The sequence below is a fragment of the Gossypium arboreum genome, chromosome 2 (assembly GCF_025698485.1).
Source record: "Gossypium arboreum isolate Shixiya-1 chromosome 2, ASM2569848v2, whole genome shotgun sequence".
Lineage (NCBI taxonomy): Eukaryota > Viridiplantae > Streptophyta > Magnoliopsida > Malvales > Malvaceae > Gossypium > Gossypium arboreum.
Window position 1 is genome coordinate 79,290,903 of NC_069071.1, and position 22,742 is coordinate 79,313,644.

Here is a 22,742-nt window from a genome sequence, read left to right on the forward strand (position 1 = left end):
CAAGTAAAAGCTGAACACCAGGTGCCTTCGGGTCTACTTCAGTCTATCATGATTCCCGAGTGGAAGTGGGATCGAGTTACCATGGACTTTGTGTCAGGGTTGCCATTAACTTCGAGGAAGAAAGATGTCATCTGGGTAATAGTTGGTAGGTTGACTAAATCAGCTCATTTTATTCCGATACATACTGATTATTCTCTTGATAAGTTGGCTGAATTATATATCAGTGATATTTTTAGACTTCACGGAGTACCTTTTTTGATCATTTCGGATAGAGATCCGAGGTTTACCTCGCGGTTTTGGCAAAAGTTGCAAGAGGCATTAGGTACGAAGTTAAATTTCAGCACTGCCTTCCATCTGCAGACTGATGGACAATCAGAAAGAGTTATTCAAATTCTTGAAGACATGCTCAGATGTTGTGTATTGGAATTCCAAGGTAGTTGGGAAAGATACTTACCGTTGGTAGAATTTGCCTACAATAATAGTTATCAGACGAGTTTGAAGATGGCACCTTATGAAGCATTGTACGGTCGTAAGTGTCGGATGCCATTGTATTGGACTGAACTCAAAGAAAATCTGATTTACGGAGTTGATCTAATTAAAGAAACTGAAGAAAAAGTGAAATCGATTCGAGATTGTTTGAAAGATGCTTCAAATAGACAGAAATCCTATGCGGATTTGAAAAGAAAAGAAATCGAGTTTCAAGTCGGCGATAAGGTATTTTTAAAAGTGTCTCCATCGAAGAAAGTTCTTAGATTTGGTCGGAAAGGCAAATTGAGTCCGAGTTTTATCGGACCGTATGAGATAATTGAAAGAGTTGGACCGGTAGCATATCGGTTAGCATTACCACCTGAATTAGAGAAGATTCATGATGTGTTCCACGTATCTATGTTACGTCAGTATCGTTCGGATCCTTCACATATAATTTTACCGACGGAAATTGAGCTACAACCGGATATGACTTACAATGAAGAACCGATTAATATTTTAGCTCAGGAAGTCAAGCAACTAAGAAATAAAAGTATCGCTCTCGTAAAAGTATTATGGCAAAAGCACAGAGTAGAAGAGGCTATATGGGAGCCCGAGGAAACTATGAGAAATCAATACCCACACCTGTTTACCGGTAAGATTTTCGGGGACAAAAATCCCTAAAGGGGGGAGAGTTGTCATATCCCGAATTAGGGCCTAAATGGAATAGTGATTTTGAAACCACAATTCTGAAGTAGAAAAATTTATTCCGATTAATTTTTATAATTTATTGAGTGATTAGATGCATGTGTTAGAATATCGATAGAAAATTTCATGAATTGCATGTCTAATTTGCCTATTAGGACTTAATTGCAAAAGTTGATAAATATGAGATTTAGATGTTAAAGGATTTAATTGAAGAGCATAATTGAAGTAGAGGTCCTTAAATGGTAATTATACCATTAGGTTTTCATGGACAAAAGTGGACATACATAGGTAGAAATAACCAAAATTTTTAATGATGGGTATTTTAGTCATTTAGTAATTAAAAGATTAAAAAAAGGGAAAAAGATGGCAAAATATGTCCATCTTCTTCATTAGGACGAAATTTCAAGGGTTCTCCATAGCTAGGGTTTGTTTCAAGCTTCCAAGCTCCATAGTAAGTGATTCCAAGCCCCGTTTTTAATGTTCTTTACGTTTTTTAAGTCCCGGTAACTTGATTTAGCTTATTCTAGCAATAATTTAACCTAGGGTTTATATTTGAAAAAATACCAATAGGTGAAATGTGTTTATTTTTATGTTTTATGGTAGAATATGAAGTTTTAAATTGTGTTAAAAAACTTTTGCTAAACGATTTTACGTGAAAACGAGTAAAATGACATAATTGGTAAAAATACCTAATGTTTATAACTACATGTTATAGTGAGAATTTGATGTTTCCATAGAAGGGAAAAATGATCATAATGTCATAAAACATAATAATTTTGGAAAAAAATTTAATTTTTGAGCTTTGAGGAAAAAGTGTAAATATGCAAAAGTTTAGAGGCAAAATCGTAATTTTTCCAAAGTTAGAGTTAAGGACTATTTTGATAAATGTGAGTATTAAATCAGCTAAATGTGTTATTTAGACCAAGAAAGACGTGGAATCGACCTTGATCGGGGAAAGGAAAAGATTGTGGACTAAATTGCAAAATTTCTTTACTTTGTACCAAGGTAAGTTCTGGTGTAAATGTAGTAACATAATTGTCATTTTAAGCAATTCAATGTTATTTATATGATATGATGATTAATATCATGAAATATTATGCTTTGTGGTTATTATTGAGTAATTTGCAAATTATGTGTGCTACTTGTTAAATATGAATTGCTACCGAGTATCGGTTTCGATAATCCGTGGAAGACGGCAAAGATGTACGATCGAGGAAAAAGCCCGTTTGAACCTTGGGAATAGATTAGCATACAAGTGACATGTCACTAAGATATTTGAGTTCCGAGCTCGTTGAGTTGAGTCCGAGTTCGTGAGATGTAACTAGGCATCCGAACTCGTTGAGTTGAGTCAGAGTTCACTTATGGATACGAACGCCCGAGCTCATTGAGTTGAGTCCAAGTTCACTTATGGGCGGGTTACATGGTAGTTTGGCTACATAATTTCCATGAGCTATTGAGTTTGTCTAGTCTGGGTATGGCACTATGTGCATGAAATCGTGTATTGAATCATATTAGATGTGTTCAACGGGTAAATCTTAAATGGATAAGGTGAGTACCTAAAACAAATGTGACATGTTTGTAAGTGTGGTGAATGAGAAAATTTGTACAGGTATGTACTTAACCCTCGGGTTGAGACTTCAATATAACAATAATATGGTAGGATCATGAATGAAAAATATGATATGAATGCTTTGTTGATACTATGCAAATATGGATTTCGCATTATTGCATGGTTATGTTACTTACTATTTACATGTGAACTTACTAAGCAATTATGCTTACTCCCTCCTCTCTATTCTTTGTAGTTTTGTCAAGCCGGCTAGGAGATCGGGAACGGTCGGAGGCGCGCTCACACTATCAACAAACTATTTCGGTATAATGACTTGTATATTTTGGGAATATGGCATGTATAGCATTATAATCATTTTGTGTATATAATCTTATGATATGGCTCATCGATGGCATGGAAATGTTTGAGAATGATTAGCTATTGGAGCGGCTAATCAAGATTATATTTGATAGCATGTATGCTTTATGTGCTGACTAATCTATGGAAATCCATAAAATGGTGAAATTGGCTATAAAATAGAATCACACAGCAGCAGTGATGTGAGTTTGAAAAATAACTAAAAATAGTAGAGATAGAATTACATGATGATTAAAATATTGAATTGAAGCTTAATGAATCTATTTTCATGTGGAAGAAACAAAATAGGTAAAAAGAGTTGTATTTTATGAGATATTTACGTTTTGGTGAAATAGGGTTAGAGCGATTTCTAGATTTCCTGTTCTGACTTTAGAAATTCATCATAAATTGTGTAAAAATAATTAGAACTCAAACTTTATATTTATGGATTCCTTATTGAGTCTATTTTTAAAAGAAACAAACAACATGGTCATTGGATCTCTGTACAGGAGGAAATTTGATTCGTAGTGAACAGGAGTCAGAGTAGCTGAACCCTGAAATAGGGGAGACTTTAACTAATAAACTGTACTAATTGGCCCCACCAAAAATTTTAGAAAAAAATTAGTAAGTATATATATGAGTATAGTTTTAGGGAAAATTTATGGAATTTTATTTCGAATTTTGTGACTCGAGATATGTTTTTTTAGCGACTATGACGCTGATGGACAGTTTACTACGAGAATTGTTTGAACTTGTTTAAATACTAAAATAAGTTTAGTAATGTCTCATGCTCGACTCCGGTGACAGTCTCGGGTAAGGGGGCGTTACAACTGCACCCTTAACGAAACTACTTTAGAAAAGCATGGTGTTTGAATGGACTAGCAAAAGGCTGAAAAGTTTTGAACAACTTAAGGGAATTTTGACTGAGACACCTATATTAATTCAACTAAAGGTAGGAAAAAGAATTTTGGTTTACAGTGACGTTTCATATTTGGGACTCTATTGTGTGTTAATGCAAGAGGGTAAAGTTGTGGCTTATGCTTCAAGACAATTGAAGACGCATGAGCGCAATTATCCTACTCATGATTTGGAATTAGCTGCTGCGGTATTCATGTTTAAGATTTGGCGTCATTACTTGTATAGAGAAAAGTGTGTTATTTACACAGATCATAAGAGTATTAAGTACATCCTCACTCAAAAGGAACTGAATTTAGGGAAAAGGCATTGGATTAAACTTTTCAAGGATTATGATTATATGATAGAGTATCATCTTGGCAAGGCGAATGTTGTTGCCGAAACTTTGAATAGAAAGTTAATGGCGGAGTTGAGAGCCATGTTTGCGTGTTTGAGTTTAGCTAGTGATAGTGGTTTGTTAGTTAAACTTCATATGAGGCTGACTTTGTCGCAGCAGATTAAAGAGAAACAGTCGTTAGATGGGGAGTTGTTAAAGAGGATTCGACAGGTTGAACAAAGTGTTAAGGGAGATTTTGATGTTGACAGTAATGGTATTTATAACTTTTGAGGTAGATTGTGTGTGCAGCATGATGTAGATTTCAGGCAAGCAATCTTACCGAGGTGCATAGTAGCTCTTACACTATACATCTCGATAGTGGTAAAATGTATCATGATATTTAAGAGATTTATTGGTAGCCTAGGTTGAAGCATGATGTTACATATTTTGTGACTCGAAGTTTGGTTTGTCAAAAGGTAAAGGCAGAGCATCAGTTTCCTTCAGGTTTGTTTTTGGTTTGCCATTGACTTTAATGAGGAAGGATTCGGTGTGGGTGATAGTTGATCTATTCTCAAAGAGTGTGCATTTCTTGGTAGTGCATACCAACTATTGTTTGGAGAAGTTGGCGGAGTTGTACATCACTGAAATTGTACATCTTCATCGGGTTCCAGTTTCTATCACTTTGGATGGGGATCTACATTTTACTTTATGGTTTCGAAAGAGTTTGTTAAAGGATTTGGGGGCGAAGCTTAGTTTCAGTACGGCTTATCACCCCTAAACTAATGGCCAATCAGATAGGGTAATTCAAGTTTTAAAGAATATGTTGCAAAGCTGTGTGATTGAGTTTGGTGGTAATTGGGAGCAATATTTTCCGTTAGCAGAGTTTGCTTACAATAATAGTTTTCAAACGAGTATTCGTATGGCATCGTTTGAAGCGTTGTATGGTAGGAAGTGTAGAACTCTTTTGTGTTGGACAGAATTGGATGAAAAGCAACTTGTTGGACCAGACTTGGTTCAAGAGACTGAAGAGAAGGTAAAGTTGATTTGTGAGAGGTTGAAAGCGGCATTTGATAGGAAGAAATCTTATGTGGATTTGAAACGTCAAAATATCAAGTTTCAAGTTGGCAATAAGGTGTTCTTGAAAGTGTCGCCTTGGAAGAAGGTTTTGAGGTTTGGAAGGAATGGTAAATTAAGTCCAAGGCATGTTGGACCTTATGAAGTTGTTGAAAAGATTGGTTCGGTAGCTTATCGACTCAATTTGCCACCAGAGCTTGAATGAATTCACGATATTTTTCATGTGTCTATGTTGCGAAAGTATCATTCAGATCTATCATTGTGCTAGTAGAGAAGATTGAAGTTCAAATTGATCTAACCTATGAGGAAGAGTCTATTAAGATTCTAACTCGTGAAGAGAAGGTTTTGCGAAATAAAAGGGTTCTGTTGGTTAAGTTTTTGTGACGTAACCACAAAATAGAATAGGCTACTTGGGAAGCCAGAGATGCAATGAGACGGCAATATCCTTATTTGTTTAGCTCAGGTAAATTTCAAGAATGAAATTATTTTTAGAGGGGGAGAGTTGTCACCCACTAAAATAGGGCCTAGAAGTTTCGAGGGTAAAATGAGAATTTTAGCTCTAGTGTGCTCGGGAATTTCGTAGCAAGGTAAATCAAAAATGTTTTCGACTATGGCTTTTAAAAAATCAAATCAATTTTTGAAAATGATTTTTAAAAACATTTAATTTTGAAAAGTGGACTGATTTGTAAAATGGTCTAAATCTTGAGTGTTTATGAGGCAGTTAAACCAAATTTTAAAAATCAACCTAATATTTTCCCCACCTATAGGTTACTCACGTTAGTCTCCTAACCCTTTGTTTTTGTAGCCGTCTATTTTTTTTCAAAAGCTCTTTCCACACAACTTTGATTCCTAAACTTTTATCTATTGATTTCTATCATCACCCAAGCTATAAACCTCCATAGAATTTAAAAAGAAAAAAAAAACACTAAAGAACACCATAGATTTCTCCATTGTTGAACTTTTGAGTTTTTTGGGGTTTCAATCAAACACTCAATTTTTTATCAACTAATGTAACGATTTGATTCCTTATTATTTTTTATGTTATTTGAGCCTTTAAACTGAGTTTTTAACCATTAAATCGCATGTTTTAAATAAAAGCCAAAAAATTGGGTTGTTAATGGTGGATTTTGGGATTTTTTAGTAAAAACATGGTTTCAAAGTGTTTTTCAATTAGTTTTGATAAGATTAGAAGGTTTATAAACTTACTTTGAAGTTTTGTTAAAGATTTCTAAGGATTTACTGAATTTTTGTGAAAATTGCCATAACATGTTAAAAACTTTCGATACCATGAATTGGATAGTTTTGTGTAGTTTAAAGGTTGAGAATAATTTTTAGGTGAATAATTAGATGAATGGAATCAATTTTAGGCAAAAATATTAAGTATGGGCTGAGATATGTGAATCTCAAGTTTACTATGTCGAAGGTTTCGATTACATGAGAACTTAGCTGAGGCTTGTATTTTGATTGCTTGAGGTGAGTCTTTAGCTAACTGTTGATTGTAATGTTGTGTGATTTATTGTGTTTATGCTTCGGATTTGTTAGAACCTTCTACGAGTTAAGGAAAGGCTAGTTTGAGCTTTCGCCATCTTGATGAAAATGTAATTGGTGAGTGTTTGGAATCGCTGCTTGTAGACACAATTCATTATGTTAATTGGGAATTTAGTAGTAGCCTAAACCCCTACTTTAAATTTTGAGTGTAAGTTTTCTCATACCCATGTTTAGATTGTGAAATATGTGCTTATGTGTTGTGAAAATGAGAACTAAAATGCGATGCCATGACATGTGTTATATGCTTGTGATGATTATTGTGAAAGTGGAAATGTGGATATGCTATGCATGTCAAATGACAGAAATTATGTTGTGCTTATAATGTGAATATGCAATAAAAAAGTGCAGAAAACGGTAAGTAATATGTGTTTTTAATACTGAATATTTTGGCCTTGTAACCTTATAAGACTGTCGGATATAGTTGGCATGCCAGGGATTGTGAGTGCTCACTTTTGTGTTGTGTTTTTGGGCGTTAAGGCTCGAGGACAGATTGGAGAGATAAGGGAATGTGAGCTAAGCTCCATTCACCAGGACATGTTTAGTGTGTTAGAGAGTGCTAGTTGTACGCTACACTTTTTGGGATATGCTCTGACTCTACAAGTCATTTTGTGTGTTGGAGATCAGTGTATCTAATGTTTGGTGATAAAGTCCACTTCTATGTTTCATAGCTCAAGTGTCAAATTATCTTTAAATCTAATTATGTGTAATGTAATATATGCCTAAATGTGTATGCGATTACTATGTAAATGAACCAATGACTAATGCAACAAATGGGTAATATGGTACTAAAGTGTGAAATGTTGTAATTGTGTTGAATGGCTGTTTCGATAATGCATGAAGACATGTTTGCATGGTAGTTATTCTAATCATTCACTGAGCTTTCTGAGCTTGTAAAGCTCACGCACTCCCTTTTAAACCATTGTAGATTAGTTATGTTCCGGTGTGAGTGGTGTGGTTCCAAAGGAGTGATCCAAGCAAGACTTAACATTATTTTGTAGGTGTTATTTATTCGTTTATGTTTTGGGGAAATAAAGGCAATGTGGTAGAATTGTTGCATATATGTTGCAATGATGTCTGGATATTTTCATAACTTACTTGTTCTTGAGACTTATGGATATTGTTTTTGTTATATTGTTTGCTTGCTTAGACATTTTTATGATGCTTTGAACTATTAACATGGATGTTTTAATGTTCTTTTGATAATGTAATAATTGCATGTTGTATTCGTATGAGTTAAAATGATCTAAATACTTGAATATGTTGTGTTTTTGTGGCCTAGAGCAGAGGTATCATTATTCAGGTTTTAGAAACGATACCTCCATGATTTTTGAAAGTGCAGGAAGTCAATAACATAATTTGGTATCGATACCACATCACTAGTATCGATACTCGGGGTGAAATAATCAATACTTTATGAAAGATATCGATAATTTTTGAGGTTTGGATTTTAAACAAGAAACATAATGTTATTTTAGTATCGATTTTCCAAGCAGTATCAACACCTTTTGAGAGAAATATCGATACCTATGATTCAATATTGGTACCTACATGATTTGTTCTGAAATTTTGCTATGTGGTTCTAATGCATGTTCAATTCTCGTTTTAAGTTCGCTTAATGAATGCTTAGCATGTTTTATTGATGACTAGAATGTGTACGACTTATAATTATTACAAAAGCTAAGATGGATGATGGTTGCTTAATAACAGGACCATTTGTAATGCATATGATGTATGACGGTGGTGTGACATCCTAATATTTGGGCTCGGCAGTCGAGCCGGATATAGGGTGTTACAAAAACACAGGTGGCAGATTTATTAGTTGGATAGTCCTCCTAATAAGGTTCTCGCCACTACAAAGAACTCGTCAATCCGTGGAGTGGAACTCTGTAGTATCAATGAAGTTCAACGAAGTAGGCGATCTTCGCTAGCATAGTCTCTTAAATAGTACCAGCTCGCCAAATAAGGGCATGACACAATTCAACATAGCATCAAATAAAATAGTAAGCTCCATATGAACTTCCCTGGCAAAAACATTAAACAAAACAAATCTTTAAGGACTAATCGATAATTCTTGTTTTTCCCTGATTATCTCTAGTTTTGATCCAATTTCCAATCTATGCAATTATTTCATTCAATTTATCAATACCAAATATTTATACACTATTTCATGATATGAATGAACCTATGAAACTTTATTTTGCAATACCATTAAAGTTTTACATTTTATTCAATTTAGCCCCTAAAACCGAAATAGCCATAACTTTTAATTTTAAGCTTCAGTTTAAAGGTATAATTACATCCTTTAGGGACCCTCTAATATCTATTGCTACCAAAATTTCTCATCAAATTTACATTTTATTCGCTTTAGTCCTTATGAACAAAACTAATAATTAATCTTTACAATCTAGTTCTTTTTTCATATCTAAGCTTAAAATCTATCAATTTAACACCAATTTCTTCAAGAAATCAACAATGTAAACTTTAAAAAACTTTAATAATTTTGCAAATTGATACATGGGCTAGCTAAATCAAGCTCCAATTGTAACATCCCGATTTTGTGCCTAGTCAAAACAGTGGTTTCGGGACCACAAATCTGAGGTCATAAAATTTATTTTAATATTATTTTGAGGTCTATAGCATGATAATATGATTGTGTAAAAGTTTTGTTAAGAAACTTTATCGTTTTAAATGCTTAATTTGTGAAAAATGATCAAATCGCGTAAAGTGCGAAAGTTGTGTTCTATTAGCTAAAGGTGTTAAATAGCTATAGAACTTAAAAGTTGAGGTCTTTACTGAGTAATTATGCCATTATATATGTGTATAGTCGCACATGAAGTGTAATAAATGAAAAGTCAAAAAGTCAAAAAAATAGGCATGGGTTGGTATTTGATGACACAAGCAAAAACTAATAAAATAAAACAAGTGGCCATATTCTTCTTCATCCATTCTTAGCTAAAAATTTTAAGGAGAAAACCCCATGGAAGCTGGAAATTTTTAGCAAAATAAACCCTCTACATGTAAGTCATTTTGGTGTTAGTTTTTGATGTTTTTGAGATCATTGAAGCGTGATACAACTATTTCTACCATTATTTTGAGCTAGGGTTTATGTTTAAAAATTTACCCATGTGTGTCATTCATGTATTTTGATGATTAATGGAGGAATATGGAAGTTTGGTGTTAGATGAACATCTTTTTTTAAGTGAATTTTTCATGAAATCACCTAAAAGGACTTGTTTGTAAAACATGTAAAAATATGTTTTAAAAATGTGATTTGATGAAAAATTTGGGTTGTTATAAGAGGGAATATGAATCAGCTATGCTTGGGTAACAAAGAAATTGGTTGCATTTCATTTTACGAGCCTAGGGGCTAAATTGCAATTATGGGAAAGTTTAGGGGCAAAATTGTAATTTTTCCAAAATATGATTTATGGGCTGTTTTGAATAATGTGGTAATTAAATAAGTGAAATTTTCTATTATAGATCAAGAAAAATAGAGTCCGAGCCTAGACCGGGGAAAGAGCAAAATCTTGGACTAAATTAATAAATTGTCCATATTTTTGTACTGAGGTAAGTTTGTGTGTGGTTGATACAACTTTTTATTATGCATTTAGCATTTAATATTATATGAATTGTATAATTGTCTCATGAATATTATTGATGTTGTTCGATAATTTGAGATGATAAAAGCCAGTTGAACCTTAGGAATACTTAAGGTACAAATATTATGACATTGGGTTGATGAGATCCTGTATAAGACCATATTTGGGATATGGCATCGGCATCAGTATGAGTTATCATGTAAGACCATATCTGGGATATGGAGTTGATATGAGATTTTATGTAAGACCACGTCTGGGACATGGCGTCGAAATGAGAATTCGTATAAGACCATATATGGGATATGGCATCAATGTGAGATCCCATGTTAGACCACGTCTGGGACATGGCATTGGCATCTTATTATGTGTATGATAATCCCGAGTATCCTTAGTATTCCAAATGGTTCAACAGGTAGTCCAAGGATTTGTCAAAGATTTGTCGAGGTATGATCATATTGAAAGGGTACAGGTATGTACGCCAAGCTTGTAGTTATTGAGATTATGAAATGATGAAACTTCGGTAAGATGAGAATAAAGATATTATGATCTCGAGTTCTATTGAACATTATGTAAGTTGAATGAGGTAGGATATGATTACAAAGATTATTGAAAATGAGATGAGTCAGGTTATTTTATGTATGTGTACGATAATGCATATTATTATTGCTTATTAATTACATGCAAGTTTATTAAGCCTTATGCTTACTCCTTCTCTCTTCCATTTCCTTGTAGTATCGCCAAGCTAGCTTGGGGATCAAAGGACATCAGAGACTCGTTCACACTATCAATTGGATCTTTTGGGTATAGTTATTCTCAACATTTTGAGTATGGCATGTATAGGGACTTGGTCTTTTGTTATATGTCATATTGGTCTAGCCAAATGTATTGGCTTATAATGATAGTTGATTCATTTTGTGTATGGCCATGAGATATGGCTCATAATGATTATTAGGTTGTAAACCTATTTATCCATGTATATATGTGCTAATTTTATTATGATATGGCCTATGGTTATTGATGATTGGATGTTTATGAATGTCTTGTGTGTGTATAAGATGGTATGAAAATGCATGCATACAAGTTTAAGTAATATTGCTTATTCATATATGCGTGTTGGTAAGATTTGATTTGTCATATTAGGGAGTCTTAAACAAGTATAACGTGATGGGAAGTTGTCATGAATAGGCTATGTTATGAGTGTTAAGGTATCATTGCAGCCATAGAGGAGTTTGTACAAATAAGGGTGGCAAGTGGCTTGGAAAAAAGCCTTAAAGTCACCCATACGGGTAGACACACGGACGTGTGTCTAGACCGTGTGTGACACACGGCTTGCTCCATGGGTGTGTGATCCGGTCTTGTATCCCCTACACCCTAATTAATGCAAAACAGAATGCCCAGTAGTAAACACACGGGTAGACACGGCTTCAGAACATGGGCGTGTGCCCAGGCCGTGCGAAGTCTGCACCTGATTTTGGAAATTAATTCGCCACACGGCCTAAAGACACCGGCGTGTGCCTTGGCCGTGTGACCTTATTTGGTTGATGACATATAGTCAAAGAGTTACACTGGCTGAGGACACGTGTAATAGCCCTAATTTGACCCTAGTCGGAAAGTGGTTTCAGGACCACAAAACCAAGTCATAAAAAAATAATTAACTGTTATATTCTATGCTTATAGTATGTGTACATGCAAGTGTGAAAGTTTCATGCTTGAATTTTGTCATTTGTATGTGAAATTTATTAAATAGGACTTAGGTGAGACAATTGTGAAATATGTTAGGTTAATTTTAAAGTGGCCTATTAATGCATAAATACAAAAAGACGGACTTGCATGTCAAATATCTATTTTGTTGTGTAATGGCTAGCCATGATGTGATTTTATTTAGAATATATGTATTGTTTATTAGTGAAGTGGCTTTATATTTTATAGTATTAATGTATATAAAAAAAATAATAGAAAAAGAGGTGATGAAAACAAAGCTTCATATTTTTTTGGTTCTTCTTGGCCGAATTGAAGAAAGAAAAAGGGACAAGATTTTCGGTCACTTTAAGCTTGGGGAAGGTTAGTAAATTATGTTAGTTTTTGAAATTTTAAGCTTGATTTTAGTTAATTAGATAGTTTCATACATAGCCCATGTCAAAATTTTGAAATTTGGTGATGATTTGAGCATTCGGTTTTGGTTATTAAATGAGGAGATTGGATTATAGTCTTTATGTTTTATGAAGAATTGTTGAAGAGGAAGCTTGGAGTTAGTTAAGTTATAAATTTTTAATACTCATGAGTACTATAGCCGAACATAAATTTACTTAATGACTTGAACAAATACCGTGTGGATGTTTGAAATGAATGAATTTGAGGTTTGTTCATATTAGGGATTTGGCTTTGTGCATAACTTTTAAGAGTTTGATTTTGAATAATTTGAGTATTGGAATGTAAGTAATGTTATGCATAGGTTAAATTTTTGTATTCGGCTTTTGTAGTATATATGTATGATTAATCCATTTTTTTCTTTTCTTTTGCAAATGATATATATAGGGTGATAAATATTAAGACTATTGTTGACTTGTGTTTAGTGATATTCGGCCAAGGACTAAATGTGCTTGCTTATTCGGTTTAAGTAAAGTAAATGTGATTGGTGGATATGATTAGGTTGTGGTTTATTATAGACTTGTTTTGATTGTATAAATTAGCTTATAAATTGGTTTGGAAATAATAAATAATGAGCATGCTTTGTGGCCGTAAGGATTATATGATTGTGTGTCGTGATATTAACTTAGCTAGTCGAATGGATGAGGAATTGTAACACCCCGAACCCGAGACCATCGCCGGTGTCGGACACGAGGGGTTAGCAAGCCAAGTTCACTTGTTTTGCCCATCCATTGGACATTTCCAGTCAGGCTGGAAAAACTGCGTCACTGTCGCCTTAAAATCATATCTCGAGTTTCAAAACTCGGAAACTGGTTTCGTAAATTTTCCTGAATTTAGACTCATATATCCATCCATGGATTTATTTCTAGAATTTTGGTCGGGCCAATTGGTACAGTTTAATAGTTAAAGTCACCCATGTTACAGGGATCGACTGCTCTGACCTTCGCGCGGTATAACTTGAATATCTCTCTGTACAGGGCTTTAATGCTGGTCCCATTTGTTTCTAATGAAACTAGACTCAAAATGGAATCTGTACATATAAGGTATGTCTCCTAATTCTTTCTGGATAATTTATAGTAAATTTTAAAGTTGCGACAGGGAACCCAGAAACCGTTCTGGCCCTGTCTCACAATAGCTTTAATATCTCTTAACATGTAACTCCTATGACCATTTCGTTTCTTCCATATGAAAATAGACTCATCAATGTTCATTTACAAAGCTGATTCACTATTTAATACCATTCCTACAAATTTTGGTGATTTTTCACATTCACGTTACTGCAGCTGGCAGCATCTGTTTTAAGGTAGGTCTTACCTATTTTGTAGTCTCCATGAACCAACTAGTCTTGCCTTACATAGGTCCACATATGATCATTTTAACCATGCCAATGGCTGATCATGTGACCAACATTCCCATTTCAATTCATAGTCACATCATGACACCATATATATATATACAAACCGCAAATAGTTTAAGTTGATACTTCACTATTACGAGCCATTTTCGCATGGCCGTACACATATACATCATAACATATTTAAACCAACAAGGGGTAGTCCTATACATGCCATTTCAAGTTCAACCAAGAATTTATACCAAAATGGGGGCTTGATAGTGTGGATGACTTGACTTCAACGATCCCGAATCCGATTGCTATCGGCGAAATCTAGAAAAGCGAGAGCCAAAGCGGTGAGTAAGCATTTTTATGCTTAGTAAGTCTCAAGGAATATAATCAACTCTAATTACAGCAATACATTCACATAGTTAAATGCATCATTTCATTAATGCACATTCACATAATCATACTTACTTCACCATCCCAACTCTTATGTTCATACACAAATAACGGCTTCATTAAGGCCGATAACTCGTTCCATCATAGGAGCGGATATTCACGCTCTTACTCCTAGCAGCATAAAGCACACACCGCACTTACCTTGTCATTGGGAAATTTCACAAGTGCATTAGCTGAAATTTTCCAGCAAGCTTATAATTTTCAAATCACATACCTTGAGTTTAACCGGATGTCGCTACTCGATCAATCGCCCGGGACATAGCCGGTTATGGTAACCCGCACCAAGGCCTCACGGGACTTAACCGGATATCACGATTTGCACAAATGCCTTGGTCTTAGCCGGATAGAATGACTTCATACGAATGCCTTGGTCTTAGCCGGATGTAGCCACTAGCACAATTGCCTTGGTCTTAACCCGGTTATAATTTCCAGCATAATTGTCTTGGGCTTAGCCGGATATCATTCAATTTCTCATGCACACATACATCAATAATCATTGGACATACATATTTATTTTCGTTACTAAGGCTCAAACACAATTATAATCACTAACATAATCGCCCGGGACTTAGCCGGGTATCATTCGAATACTCATACACACATAAATCAATAATCAATACATCCATATTTCATTCCACATAATTCAAGTAAGGTCACTTCTTGAGGACTTACCTCGGATGTTGTCGAACGGCTTTTACGGCTATTCGATTACTTTTTCCTTCCCTTGTCCAATTGTGGCCCTCTTAGCTCTTGAGCTAATTCAAACAAATTCAATTTATCAAAACCTCATTGTGCTAGCTTATGGCGAATATGACAAGGAATTTAAATGGTCATATGGCCACCCTTTAGCTTGAATACATAATGGTCATGCACATTTTATACTACATCAAGCAATTCAATACAATTTATTCGAGCATCAAGGAAAAGCTAAGGCCTTCAATAGGCTACCCAAGGCCGAATATACTTGTCCATGTTGAGGCCAATTATGCACTTAATACCACACAAAAACAGCATGCATTTTACTAGTTAATGCTTTGCATATTGTAGCTCAAAACTTACAATATAGCATCAAGCACTCATATGTGTGCTAGGTAGAATGTGCTTACAATTTCACAATTATTCTTCAACATCTTCTTCTTTAAACAAACTTATTCATCACTTCCTTCATAACCAAAACATCATGTGCAAACATATATATACATATATGAGCATGGCGAATTTCAAGGTGTCCATAGCCATCCAAAACACAAATTTTAACTAACATGCAAGAAGCATGAACCATGCTCATGAATGCATCATGGCGAATATGACAATCATGCTCCTTTTCAACTTCAATCATGATAAAACAAAAGAAAGCTCAAAATCTTACTCAAGAGTAGACAATCCATCATTGCATGCATCATCATCAAGCTTCACACTTAGCATGCAATGGCTTTATCACCATAACAACTTTGGCCAAATACCATTTCCATGGCTTAACAAAGATTTGAGCCATGGCTAACATGCACATCAAGTTAGCAACCAAAACATGCATGAAACTCCTAACACAACCTCATACATACCTTAATCTTGATGCAAACTTAGCCAAATCTCCTTCTAGATCTCTTCCAAACCAAGCATGAAGCAAAAATCCTCCTTCTTCCTTAGTTTTGGCTCAAAGAAAGGATGAACAAAATTTTTTCTTTCCTTCTCTACAACTCACGGCAATGGGGGGATTACCACACTCACACACATTTTTTTCATTTTTTATCACCCATACACCTTTGTTTATTATTTCACCCTAATGCACCAACAAAACATGTTTCATGACATGTTTAGCCCATCCTCCTTGTCATGGCCGCCACCACCTATAAAGGGGAATTTGACATGCAAGTCCATTATTTTGCATGCATGCTTTAATTAGTCATCACACATTTCCTATCATACTTTCAAAGTTCATTACTAAGTCCTTTCTTGTGGAATTCACCCTTATAACACTAAATCAATCATCATAAAATGTCATACATGAGCACACACATATTATAGGCATCAAAATAAATTTTAATTATTTTTATGCCTCGTTTTGTGGTCCCGAGACCACCTTCCGACTAGGGTCAATTTTGGGTGTCACAGAATGAATTTGATATATATATAGGTAACATTGACGAGTTGTTTAGCATATGGGTTTTGTATATTGGTTCGCAACTAAGCTAGAAAAATAATTTTCGGTAACATGGTATCTATGCATATATATATATATATATATATATATATAAGGTATCTTAAGTATATTTGTCCATTTGATAAGGTTGACTAATAGTTCAAGTAAGGATTACTCCATTCGATATGTACATGAATTGAAGTAATAGGTTCGGTAATCAGCTTATGACATACGGGTAATATCATATGTCCGATTATAAGTTAAATACTCGATAGTTGTGGTTCATTGGATATAATGTTTGAATATTGTTTTGAAGAAAATTGATATTTGTATTTAGTAAAGTTGAATAAGTCATTAAATAAATCTATTTTTTTTAATTAAGCTCAAGAGCAAAGAGGGTCTAAATCAGATAAGGGAAAGGAAAAAGCAGTCGAGTAGCCTATCCGCAACTATTCAAAATATCCGAGGTAAGTTTTGAGTAGTTTCCTTTAATATATAATTGATGCTGGTTTATAAGAGTATAATAGGTGAATTGAAATTCAATTAGCACTTGTACAAAGTTGTTTAATAAACAATGCGTGTATATGACTTTGAGGTCGATGGTAACTTTGAGTTTAAGCTTGAATGGCGAAATGATTGTGTGATATTAGGTATAATTTTTGAGTTGAAATGTTAATGATGATGTGCCTATTGAACTTATATCCGAATGTATTAAATGATTACGAAGTGATAGGTTGATTGAGATGTGTTAAATATATAACTAAGTATGCATGGTATTGGAAAAATATCCGGACTTGAAGTCCGCAGGCTTTATGCTGGAAATATATCCGGACTTGAAGTCCGCAGGCTTTATCTTTGGAAATATATCCGGACTTAAAGTTCACGAGCTAAGTGCTGGAAAAATATCCGGCTAAGTCCTGAAGGCATTCGTCTTTGGTATTATATCCGGCTAAGTCCTGAAGGCATTCGTCTTTGGTATTATATCCGGCTAAGTCCCGAAGGCATTCGTCTTTGGTGCTATATCCGGCTAAGTCCCGAAGGCATTCGTCTTGGCATTATATCCGGGCTAAGTCCGAAGGCATTCGTCTTTGGTATTATATCCGGCTTAAAGTCCGCATGCTTTGTGGTGGTGATTTGATTTTGGTTTTAAATCTTGCGGACTTAATGCCGATGATTGGAGTAAGATTATGATTTGAATGTTTGTAGTAAACTACCATTGAATATGTTCAATACATTAAGTCGATCGGTATGTATTATATACTTTTATATGTTAGATTGATCGAATTGAATCATAAATGCGAAATGAGAAGTATATGTGACAATCTCATATGTGTATGTGTGTATTCAGTTATGGTGAAAGGTTATATGAGATTGATTTGGTGATATACATGTTAAATAATATGAATCCAAAGAATGGGTAATAAATCTGCTTGGGACAATGACGATAGAACGTGATTTCGGAAAATCACCATAAATTGTGGAAGTTGAGTTAGAGGCTGAATAAATTATGTCATGAAATCTTAATGAGTCTAGTTTTTATAAAAGAAACCGTGTAAGCAAAAGAGTTTCCAATAATGAGATATTTGAAGTGGCGTAGTCAAAATGACTTTGAGGTCCCCTGCTCATTTTCGGAAAATCATTATAAATGGTACAAAAATGGTTATAAGATAAAATTTATATTCTTAGACTCCTAATGAGTCTAGTTTCAAATGAAATAAACGATAACATATTTGAATTCTTTATAATGAGAAATTTGATTAAATAGTGAAGAGTGGTCGATTAGTTGAACAAAGTGAAACAGGGAAACTTCAATAAAAACCTGGTATTGATTGGTCAAACCAAAAATTCTGAAAATTTGATGGATGGAAGATATATGAGTCTATTTTCAGGGAAAATTAACGGCACTTGATTTGGCGTTTCTTAGCTCTAGTTATAAATAATTTAGTACTGTTGCTCAGGAAGACAGCTTGTAGTGAATTTGTGATTTTGTTGCAAACATGGTTAAAACTTGTTAATGAGATGCTTTTCGAGTTCTTATGATCTTATTTGAAATTTCAATATTTGGTTTTAATTGAGTTCAGATTCAAGTGAGGTGAATTTGCTAAATATGCATTATGTTCATGGATACTTGGCCAAAATGGCAATTATCTAGGAATGATTTCTTGAAAATTTGAATAATCGATCTATAAGTAAATTAATTGTTTGCATTGCTTAAAACTTACTAAGCATTGAAGCTTATTCCGTGTTCTCTTTTCCATTTCTTATAGGTATATACTTTAGCTCGAGTTGGAAGGGCCGGAGATATCATCACACTATCTAGTCATTATGTGAGTTGAGAAGATTGTATATCATCATGGTTTAAGGCATGTATAGGATAGACTATAGGTAGAATGATATTTCGACTTTGTATACATTATAGCCATGCGAAGATGGCTTGCTCATTTTGTTTAGAGAAGCCTTATAATTGAACTAATGTGGTGAAATGTTTTAGTTATAACTTGATAGTAGTTAATTTGTTATTAGATATTCGGTTATGTTTTGATAGTGAGTCATTTTAGAAATTTATAAGAGCTCTTATGGAAAATCAATGAGACATGTTTGCATTGTTGATAATTTATGTCTGGTAAGTATCTTTGACCTTATAGAAGTTTTGTTTAGTCAAGTAATACCTCATAACCTTATTCCGGCAACGGATATAGGTTAGGAGTGTTACAACACGGGTGTGTCCCAAGCCACACGGGCGTGTGACTTTCCAAAACATGAAAATTTTCTAAGTGTTGTAAAAGTTCTGAAAGTTCCCAGTTTAGTCCCAAATCTTTTTCGATGCATGTTTTGGGCCTCGTAGGCCCGTATAAGGGATGTTAAATATATGTTTGAATGACCTTAATTGGAATGAAATTTTATGGTCCAGTTTTCATGCGTTTGATTGTGTTCGAGTACAGTGAGTACGAGTAAGGGGTGTTACACCCATGACCTTAAAAACATAAAAATTATAAGAAAAGAGCTTAAAAACACTTACCAATTGAAGGACCGAATAACTTGAGCTTCAAAAATTAATTTTCTTAGGTTTTCAAATCTTGGCCAAATAAAAGAATGAAGAAGATAGGAAAATTACACTGACTTGTAGCTTTTATACATAGATTAACATTTAATTAAATAGGTTTAAGATTAAGCTTAATCTAATTATACTTACGGGACTATTACATCATTTCCCACTATTTCATATTAAGAAATGGTTCAATTGCCACTGAAAACCCTTGTCTAATTGCAAATTAAGTCCTTAAGTTTTCGATCAATTAAAAATCTATAACGATAAAACTTTTATAATTTAGTCCTTGTGCCTAAATTAAACAGTTAAAAGAAAAATTTGAATGACAAAACTTTAATTTTCTTTTATATCAACTCCATAAATATTTTAATTTAATATTTAAGAACCCAATTTATGACAATAGGGTTCCAAAATCGGCTTTTTCGACACTACTGAAAATTGGACAGTTACAAAGTTGGTGTCCGGTTGACTTATGATACCAACTCAGTCAAGAATTTAATAATAGTAAGTATATATATATTTGACAAATGATTAATGTGATTTTATTTTAAAAATTCTTTAATATCAATACTATTTATTATTAAAATATTGAAAATAATTATATTCAAATTTATTTATTATTAAATATTTTCAATTAAATCTAAAAAATTACTAGGTTTTATTTAAATTACTAATATATGTGCATACATTTAAAATAAAAAGTATATTTATATTTTAATGTTATGTCTATAATTTCACCTCTATATATTTTTATTAAAATATTATATTTATATTCTACCATCTTTATTTATATATAAAAATATAGTTAAAATATTATAAAAATATATTATATTTCAAATAATTTTATATATATTAAACTCGTGAATGACAACTAGTTTTAAATATACATAGGGGTGTTCAAACGGTTAAACAATCGATTAACTGAATTGAACTACCATTAACCAAATTAATCAAAGTTTTTAATCCTTTAACCGTTAACCGAACTAAATTTTTTTTAAAAAAATTAAACAAACCGAAATATTTCAGTTAATTCAATCAGTTAACCGAATTAACCGAATTTTTTCAAAACATTTTATTCATCTTCTAACTTGGCAAAGTTTATTTATCATTTTTGTCAATGTTTTGAATGTATTTTAGATAATATTATGCATTTATTTTAATACATTATAGTATGAAATCAGCATTGGATTATTATTATCATTAGAATTGGGAATGCATCCAAAGATGAATGTAAAGTTTCGATTTGTATTTGAGATGCATGGTCAGTAACCTGCAGATGTAAAAAATCCAAGAATTGCAAAACAAAGAAACAGCAGAGCAAAGAAGCAACAGATATGGTCTAACCTTTCTACTAAATTACATTCACAAACACATGTTGAGAACAAAGAAGCAACAAGAAAATTGTAGAAATATTGAAGAATAAAATTTTTTTCATAAAAAAGTAGTAGAAAAATCCATTTCAGTAAAAAAAAACCTAAAAAAATTCAAGGTGAGTGTTGAACGGTGGTGAGTGAAGTTAAAATCGGAGGTGCGTCACCGGTCACTGTGTTGGGTCAGGGATTTGGGAGATTTTTTATTAGGGATTTTGGGTGAAGTCAAAATCGATGGCAGACGAACGTCAAACGATGATGGTGACTTGGTGTACGTCGGATGGTGTGATTGGTGGACATCAGATGGTGGTGCCTAACAGTAGGGATTTTGAGACTTTGGAGATTTTAGATTAGGGATTTTCAATTAAGGTTAGGGATTTTTGAGTCTATAAGATTTTGGGACCTAGTGGTTGGTGTATTTTCGTGTGCATTGTTTTTAGGTTTAGGAGGAATTAAAATTTTATATTTTGGGCTTGTGTTAGTGTTTGAGTTTATTTTTAGTGGATTGGATTTATTTGAAAATGGGTTAATGTTTGGGGCCTAAGTCTGGGTGAGTAGTTACCAGCTGGTTAATATATAATATTAATTATTAAATTTGGTTAATTAATTTATTTTAAATCGAATTAACTGTTAACTGAACTTTTAAAAATGATTTATCGACCTTCAACCCCGAATTAGACCAATTAATCAATTGATTAACTGAATTAGTTTAATTTGATTGGTTAAATCTGTTTTAACGGTACATGCTTAACGAATAGATTTCTCATATCAAATTCCTATAAAATTTAGACGTGAATTATGGAATAAAAAAGTTTGAAGTAGATCTCGTTTATTCGGCTTTTTTTATCAAAATAACCCAAATAATTTAATTAAGTATCAAAATGACCTACTTTTTTTTAATTAAACACGAAAATGACCCTAAATCTACAGTAAAAGTTAGTGGAGCCAAATTATATGGCACCACTTGTATAAATACAAGGGAAATACTGCAATTTCTAGAAAAATAGGGGACTTCAAAATAATTTTTCATTTTCTGGTGGAGCCAATTTGAATGGCGCCACCAAACCTGACACGTTGCTTCTTATTTTTTTACTTTTTTTTTTAACTTTTGTCTTTTTCTTTAATTTTTTTCCTTTTTTAAGTTTTATATTTTTCTTATTTTATTTTGTTTATTTATTTATTTTATTTTTGTTATTAATTTTAAAAATTTGAATTGTATATTTGAAATGTTTTATAATTTATATTTTTAAAATTTTAAATATTATTTTAAAAATTAAATATATTTTTAATAATATGAAACATTTAAACATTTAAAAGATATGATCTTTCAAATTTATTATTTGTTTTATTTTTAATAATATAAAACATTTAAACATTTGAAATTTTTAAATAAAATTTTAATAAAAATTTTAAATATCTTTAAAATAATTAAATAATAATTTAAAAATTCTATGTAAAAGTTGATATTTTTAAAGATATTTAAACTTTTTAAAAATTTTATAAAAATTTTATTTAAAATTTTAATGTTTAAATATTATTAAAAATATATTTAATATTTAAAAATAATATTTAAATTTATAAAATTAGTTTCAAAAATATATTTTTAAAATTTATAAGAAATAATTTCAAAATATATATTTAAAATTTAAAAAATAATTTTAAAATAATATTTAAAATTTTAAAAATATATATTATAAAATATTTCAAAT

General features: G+C 32.8%; 1 long non-coding RNA gene across 1 annotated transcript; it reads left to right on the forward strand.

The window, feature by feature from the left end:
• The first annotated feature begins 12,488 nt into the window (after positions 1–12,488).
• LOC128289306 (uncharacterized) lies at positions 12,489–19,087 on the forward strand. Its single transcript, XR_008278925.1, has 3 exons — positions 12,489–12,592; positions 16,997–17,081; positions 18,882–19,087. It is a non-coding gene; the product is annotated as an uncharacterized LOC128289306 (long non-coding RNA).
• Positions 19,088–22,742: the final 3,655 nt, after the last annotated feature.